Source organism: Cryptotermes secundus, unplaced genomic scaffold (assembly GCF_002891405.2).
Source record: "Cryptotermes secundus unplaced genomic scaffold, Csec_1.0 scaffold7, whole genome shotgun sequence".
NCBI classification, from domain to species: Eukaryota; Metazoa; Arthropoda; class Insecta; order Blattodea; family Kalotermitidae; genus Cryptotermes; species Cryptotermes secundus.
Genome location: NW_019727389.1, coordinates 1,808,953 through 1,817,562, shown reverse-complemented (window position 1 = coordinate 1,817,562; position 8,610 = coordinate 1,808,953). Strand labels below are relative to the sequence as shown.

Genomic DNA, 8,610 nt, shown 5'->3' with positions numbered 1-8,610 from the left:
GTTCTAACATGGGTTTCTCACTGGTACGTGGAATACAACAAGGTCTATACGTACCAATCATTTACGACTTTTGCTCCAACGGTATTTTTCATATGGCTAACAGTTAATGAAGTATAACATAAAAAGAAGAGATTTAGAAACAGAAATGCATGTATTTAACCAAATGTGCAGCATAAGAAGAACACCGAATAACGAGAGAAGGAAACATAAAGAGATAAAGTTTTATAAAAGTAAAGGTAAAAAAGGTGAAGTCCCTGTGTTTAACTAATTAAGCACTACTCCATGAAGACGTATGGGGGAGTGGATGTATAGATCCACGTTTTCTTGGCCTCGGTGTTAGTTGGAGATGAGTGGTAAGCGTCACGCCCCTGCCGCTTTACCACCAGGGAAAGATCTCCCGGTACCCATTGGATAGGATGCTTCGTGGGCCCCAGAGCCGGTCTGGACGCCGTGGAGAAATTTCTTGGCCCTACCAGGACTCGAACCCCGACCACTCGGTCTTCCAGCCCGTAGCCAGTCGCTATACCGACTGTGCTATCCCAGCTCCCGCTACAAATACTTACACAGAGATCCGAAACTTGGACTATAACAAAAACAAAAAATTGTATCAAAAATTGAAACTGCAGAAATGAAATCCTTCAGCAGCGTAGCAGGCTACCCAGGGAAGGACTAAATAAGAAATACTAAAATTAGGGAAGAACTGAACAATTTGATTTAATAATAAAGTCATAAAATCCATATCGTAGTGGAAATATCGCATTTTACCAATTGAAGACAGACGGATTTAAAAGAAAAATGTAACATACAACCCAAACAGAAGACGAAACATTGGATGCCCACAGTTCAGACGGAGGGACCAGCATACTCTTCAAGAGGACGGAACAGACCAATCATGACATAATTCATTAGGATGTTAATGGTGATGATAAAAAATAACGTACTATACTGTGATTAACTTTCCAACTGTACTTGTACTTGCTGTAGTGGTAATGCTCTTGACTTGTATTCGGGAGGTGCTCATTTCGAATCTTGGTCAGGACATCTGCTGCCCTTACTAAGATTTATCGTGGTTTTCCTTACTACCTCCTGGAAATTTTCAAAATAATTCGCTGTTTTGGCCTCGACCGCTTCTCTCCATATCTTTTCAATTCATCACTCATCTGTAATCCCTCCTTTCCACAACGTATAGTCTAGCTACTGAAACACTGTTAAATAATGTATGAATATATTAATAAATCCACTGTCCTTAAGAGTACAGATTAGCATTAATTCGTGGAGAACCCGACTACATTGTGCTTATTTAACCACGTTCATGTATGTATGCTTCACTTAATGACGTTGTCAGTAGTTCACAGTACATAGCGTCGAATATGTTAAGATTTAGTAAATAAGAATCAGAAAGTATATAAAAGGAAGTCGTGGCATGATTTAAAGTGCTATTCCAGCATTATGAGTACTGAGGAAAACCACGAAGAACTTAGGACATTCGATATCCAGGCCGGCATTCGAACCGGTTACCTCTCGCATATAATCCAGACGCAATACTAACTTGCTTAGCAGCTATGGAACAGGATCTCTTTACACATATTTACTAAAACTATTTCCGGTTCACACAGCTGTCTACTCCTGACAATGAAAATGGTAATCCTGCATAGAAAGTTACATTAATTTGTTTAGAGCAGCGTAAAACTTCCTAACTGTGACCCACATTTATCCTTTTACCTTGACTGAAAGGTATATAAATGCACTGCCGCGTGTGACGTAAGCGCGAATCTTTCGTCCCCACTCCCTCCTCCACAGCCCATGCCTTCACATGATTCGACACCAACGCCCTCCAGAGTTTCGCTACTCGCTTGTTTCTTCTGGTAACCTTCGATTCGCCTCCACGAAATCCTTCAACAAATAATTTGTGTGTCTTTTTGTTAAACATCTCACTTCATTAAACCCGTTCTTACAGCTGTGCTGCCATAATTGTGACCGTCTGTGCTTCAGTGTGACACATTCCTTCTCGCCTGCGACGCGTTCAGTTCAGTACAGCTCTAACGTATGTCAGTGTGCTGTGTTTGTTTCAACTACGCGGAAGCATATCCGAACGTGTGTCTAGCGACGCTCTAACGTGACTAAATCAAGTGCGTGTATATCGAAAACCGTTATAACACACGGACAAACAACAAACTTACAAACCAACACCTCGCTGCAAAATATAGTATTTGTGTTGTTCTTCGTGCTCCTTGACTTTACCTTGGAGAAGCAGCTCTGTAGGTAAGATGTATCATTTTGTGTCATTTAGTATTATTTAACGTCCAGAATTTCTCTTGGCCGGGGGTAAAACAGTCGGAGTATTAAGTTGAGAACTTCCTTCGTCTGATGCAGAGATCCAAGTTACATGGATCTTTCCCTTACTTTTAAAAACCTTCATAGTACGGTGCTTTGGCGCAGGGGAAAACTGTCATTTGTCTATGGCAGTAATTATATTACTTTTGCTTCTTATTCAGCACACTGTAAAGGACTACACCACGACTTGGAAAGAATATTTTTCTGTTCCCAGCTTGTGTTACCCATGAACTCATTCTTGTAATAATAAATAAACTGTATCTAAGATATTAATAAGTTTCATTGTTTTCTTTTATATGCCTTCTACTTGGCCAGATTATCACAAAAATAGCCTGGCATATGTCTCGTAATTTGAAGTTTCAAGTATAAAATTTCGCAAGCCTGTCATGTGGCTTTTTCACTGCGCCAGAAAATGGCCTTGAATAGTGATCTGAGATATATCTGAGATATACGTATATGTTTATATCTTGCACGTTGTAATATATTTATACAGTGCTGCACACACTGTTGACTTCGAAACAAATTGTGTTGTACTAAATTGGATATACGACACCCATTTTTTCCGGAGAAATAGAAGTATGAAAAGAACTGGGTCCCTTTATTTCTCCCAATATATCCTTTTAATTAAAAAAAAAAGGATTCATTTCCTGTGCTCCACTCTGCAGCCAGCCAAGTGCCTTCCTAACTTAAAGACCAAGGGTATGACAGTGCCCTGCCTGGTCAGGTCTGTTGCATACATTAGGGATGGTGACAAAAGAATATGAAGCAATGGTGGAATGATGGTTACTAATGGAAAGAGAATAAATTCAGATATAAACCTGCTCCAGTGCCATTTCGACCACCATGAATTTCAGATCAGATGAAGTAACTCAGGGTTGAACCAGAGCCCCCGCGGTAAGAAACCAGCGCCTAACCGTTTGAACTATTGCACAGTCTCCTCATTCTTAGATTACGTTGCTGTATCAAGTACTTATTTTTAGAAATATAGCAGACCCGTCAGGATACATGTGTACTGGTTAACATACTCAGTGAAGATAACCCCGTTTTTCACGATATTTGCATAAAAGAAGAAACATTAAAGAAAATATACAATTATTAGCTACGCTTCTCATAACTTATCATACTTCATTTGAAACTTGGACCGGCAGTTTGCAGGATATATTAATAGAAAGGGAGGGGGAGATTCAATTCTGTGACGTCACGATATGTGTGACTATACGTCGTCTCGGACTTTCACTATCGTGGTCTACAGGTCATTGAGATGCATGCTTACTACACAGCTGATTATATGTAGTACAATTCTCCCCTCACGGATGTGACGTTTCTTTCCGAGAACCCTTTACCAGATTCCAGGGACTGGGACGTAACGGTCGAGGGTGACTATTGAAAACAATGTAACGGGTTCTGGGAGGGGGAGCTATCGGGTGCATTAGTCTGAAACAGAAAGGTGGTAGGCATAGGCTATATTTACATATCTGTCAGAAAGTTTATTTTAGTTATCAACAAGGAATGCGCGAGCCACCTACTGCAAGTGTCATAATTTCATGCTAGCTGGTTCTACCTTATACAGTAGACGGTCATTCATCTGATTAAGACATCCACTATTATTGTACAGTCCAGTGAAGATTTATACAGTATTGTGGTCTTCAGGATTTTGACATCGTGTAGTCTGGTAGGTGGGTGGACTACTAACGTATCAAAGAACATAACTATGTATTTCCAAATTCTGAAGATGGAAACATTGTTTCCCTCCGAAATGCTGGAACCCACCTACCAGACTACACGGTGTCATAACCGAGAAGACGACAATACTCGTATAGACCCTAGCACTCATCACAGGCATTACATATCCCCGCCATTATGTCCTGAGCCACTTGATTCCAATTCACATCTTCGCAACACATTTCTCCAAGGTCCGTTTACATAGTCTTCTCCCATCTATGTCTGAATATCCTCAATAACGAAGAACTTTCGAAGCCAGACTTCCACTAATCCACCATTTAGTGTTTCTACGACTAAACTTTCCAATGTTTACTACAAGCCTTTGTTCTTGAAATACCTACTGAATAGACCGATCGAGCGACCGCCGCTTGTCGGCGAAGTTAGCAGTTTGCTTGCGGACTAAAGCCATGGAGTTTGTTTTGTTTTAGTTTGTTATACATACTGAATATTAATGGGCTGCAAAGTAAAGTAAAAGATAAAACTATCCCTGTAACAGGCCGTGAAGGCCCATAGGGTTGTGAGATATCGAGGCTCACACATTTTCTAGACAGTCGGCTCATAGATGGCGGTGAGGTCAGCCTTACGCACCGGCCGCCCTTTACCCCCAGGAAGATTCCTTGTACTAATTTCTGTTAGGGGCTGAGTCGACCCCAGGGCCATAGTGTGGCTGGAAGGATTAGGTCAACTGAAAAATCCAGTGACTTCATCAGGAATCGAACCCGCTGCCTTCCGGCTTGTAGCAAAATGCCTCAACTAACTACGCTACCGCGTGCCTTGAGAGACCGCAACGGAAGTACAAATTGTCCAGCACATCCATGGAGTAGAGTTCTTCGTGAGAAGTTAATAGTAGCTCATATACCCAAAATTTCTCCTGCCTTTTATGTAACCAGAATGTTTTCATTACCTTGCCCACAAGAGGCTACAGTGGTCCCTGTCTTGTGCCAGATGAATCCAGTCCGCACTTATACACCCTACCTCTTTGAATGTGTTTTCATATTGTGACATTCCAGGCTGTCAAGGCAGTGAATATTACCATATTTCTGGATGTGACGCCATATAGTCTGGTAATAAGGTACCAGCGTTTCGGAGAAACATACTACCTTCATCTTTAGGGTCAAGAGTGAAACTCGTTTTCATATTATCCTCCCATCCACACCTACCTCTCTGAAGTGATCTCTCTTCCAAATTTCTTATCACCTCAGTCGTGCTGCACGCCATTTCGATATTTTCGTCCGTGATTTACAAATTGTGAAGTTCCTTGCTGTGAAGGATTTTATTTGTTTTTAATGCTAGTGGGGTGGGACTAAGTCCCTTGTACTGCCGCCAGTTCTGGCCTATTGTACCAGCCCAAGATGATAGGTGAGGGTGATTGTGGAGCAATTGGTGAAATGAAGATTGGCAGGGGAAACCGAAGTACTCGGAGAAAACCTACCCCAGCGCCACTTTGTCCACCACAAATCCCACTTGACCAGACCCGGGATCGAACCCGGACCGCCGCGGTGGGAAGCCAGCGACTAACCGCTTGAGCTATGGCGCCTGTCTCCTTCTACGTTCCAGACATCATTCTAAGCATCCTGTTCTCAAATATCTTCACTCACTTTTCTTCTCTCTATACTGGGGACCAAGTTTCACGCCCAATGAGAACGGAGGTTAAGTTGCCGTATTTTGTACTTCAGTCTTGGAACTTTTAAATAGCAGAAGAAGGCAAGGAAAATATTTTCAAATGATTGGTAGCAAGCGTTTCCAGAAATTAATCCGCTATTCATTTCACCATGAATGCAATTTGATTCGACCAGTTAATGTGTCCCTGCCGACCCCAGTGGCCGTGCGGTCTCAGGCATGAACCGTCTTCGCCCGCTCGAACACTGGGGTCGTGGATGTCTGTGTGTGTTTATTCTATTTGCGTTGGTGTGTATGTGTAGGTAGCGGCCTTGCGACGGGCTGATCCCCCGTCCAAGGAGTCTTACAGACTGTGTGTAGGATTAAGAAACTGAAAAAAGCGGCCAAGGTCCAAAGGGAGAAAAAATTAATGTGCCCCACTCGACTCCAACACCATCTAGTTTTACTGGACCTTGCTGTATGCATATTCTCAAGTAAAATTGGGGGGGGGGATGACGAGAGACTGTAAATGTGAAATGCTCCTGCTACGTGTTTCGCTGCAATTAGCTGAGCAAGTTTCATCTATATACCGACATAAATGATAATGTTGCACAATACCGTAAGTGAAGCACAGGCTTGGCTCAGTTATTTGGCGAGTTGATCCATACCTGACGATTTAAAGCCCTTCAACGTGCTTTCCTTTGCAACCTCAGACTCAAAAGAAGTAGACTCCGTTATTAATGGTTCAGTTATATTTCAGTTGGGTCTGTAGCTGACGGATGTAATTCTTCCGCCCATTCAGAATACTGTGGGAATCAATGTCATCCTTTGTCAAGGTTGGTAGTCCTTCTTAAATGAATGCATGACTTCACAAAAAAAAAAACGATATTCTTTTTGTTACTACCTGCCATTAATTTTGTCTTTCAAATGCTTCCTTCTTTTCGTTTCTGAACTGAGAACTAGTTCACGTCTTACATTACTCGGATTATTTTATAATGCTTATCCATTTAAATATTCTCTTATAAATTGCAAAAAAAAAAAAAAAAAAAAAAAAAATATCTGCGACGTAAAATACGTGAAGATTAAGGGGCTATGGTAAGGTAAATTTGTCTCAGAAGGTGTATGTGTGAGTGGATGTATACGTCTTGACCTCGGCACTAGTTGGAAATGAGCGGTCAGCTTCACGCCCATTCCACTTTACCCCCCGGTATGTATTAGGTAGGAGGCTGGGTGAACCCCAGAGCCGGTCTTGACAACGTGGAGAAGAGAAAAAATTCTTGACCCTACCGGGACTCGAACTCCGACTCCTCGGTCGCCCAGTCCGTAGCCAGTAGCAATACCGACTGAGCTATCCCGGCTCCTATTTAGGGACAGAGTTATAAGTTTCTGCTTTGAACGTGCTAAGTATGAGCAAAAAGTGAGAAGATGGAGGAAAAAGACAAGTAAGAGAGAAGAATGGGTTCCTGTCATCAAGAAGGCCAAGGCTCGTAGAGCACCTTAAACTCAAGGAATAAGTCTGCCTACATAAGTCAGGAGCACCAGTAACTTATATTCAGGCGATACTCCTAAAACGAGTTCCAGAAGTGTATGATGGCAACATAAGTTTCAGGAATACGCAACTGGCGTCATTTCAACTGAAATAAGATAAGGAAATGCGCGACACTCATGCGAAGAGACTTTTTTTTATTAGTTCCGTTATCTTAAATGTCGGACTTGTACTTATGTGTGGCGAGAGATAGTAATGGCAAGAGCTTTCAGGCATAGAAAAAGGACAAAAGATTACCACGTGAATCTGTGGGATTCAGTTATAAATATTTTGCCCGTAAAATATATGTCGTGTAATTTGTCCAGTTCCCAAGAGGTGCACCCTAACGTCAGGTTGGGGCCCGTGACTAACCACTCACTTCCATCAAGTGACAAGCTTAAGAACGCATGGAGCTATACATCCCTGTCCAGTAACCCTGCTCGCCGAATCACTTTGCTGCGATGCCGAATACTAAAAAATTGAAGCATCAATGACGCAGAACAATATTCTTTTTAACTAACTGGTAAACATACTGAACCACTTTCTTTTTAAGATGAGACTTAAAACTACCTTTTGTAATTAATTTGACCGCCTCTGTGATCTAGAGTTCCTGGCTACGAATCCAGAGGTCCCGGGTTCGATTCCCGGCGCTACCAATTTTTCTGAGAAGTAGTGGGTCTGGAACGGGTTCCACTCAGCCTCGTGAGGATAACTGAGGAACTATTTCAAGGAAATAGCGGCTCCGGTCTAGAAACCCGAGATTAACAGCCGTGGGGATCCGTTACGCTGACCACGTGACACCTTCTATCTGCTAAAGTAGGCACTAACTTCGCCGACAAGCGGCGGTCCCTCAGTCGGTATAGTTCGCTTGCGGACTACAGGCCACGGAATTTTTTTGTAATTAATTTACTTATAAATTAGTTGATATACTCCGCAGAAAGTATCATTTTATTAGGAGTTATACCTTCTGGGACATAACGCTGTGTAGTCCGTTGAAAGTCAACCGAAGTTTCGGAATAACAGATGAATGTAACCTACAGCCTCACACAAAACTTTTTTTTAAGATCCGTCTTAATTTTGCCTTCCTATCTATGACAAGCGAGGCATGCGGTAGCGTAGTTGGTTTAGGCACTATGCTACAAGCCGGAAGATAACGGGTTCGATTCCCGATGAGAGCATTGGATTTTTTTTCAGTTGACCTAATGAATGTTGCAACGCGAGAATCTAGTCCTGACTATTAGAGTTTTTAAAGTGATATAGTTTACTGTCCTAAGATAATAGACGTATAATTTCGTTCCTGGCTGTTAGTGTGAAAATATCTTCATGCCTTTCAATATGTAAACCTCCTAAAATGAATTCCATGTTGTGTATGCGGAATTGGCCCAACACGCCGCTCTTTACAAAAGCTATTATCCCTTGTGTAAGGACTT

At 42.0% G+C, this 8,610-nt stretch overlaps 1 protein-coding gene across 1 annotated transcript in view; it reads left to right on the top strand.

Annotated features, from left to right (window-relative positions):
- The first annotated feature begins 1,824 nt into the window (after positions 1-1,824).
- LOC111864610 overlaps positions 1,825-8,610 on the top strand; it is a 219,445-nt gene continuing 212,659 nt past the window's right edge. Inside the window, exon 1 of the mRNA XM_023851976.2 lies at positions 1,825-2,262. The gene's annotated coding sequence lies outside the window, so the exon portion shown is untranslated. The remainder of the gene's footprint in view (positions 2,263-8,610) is intronic.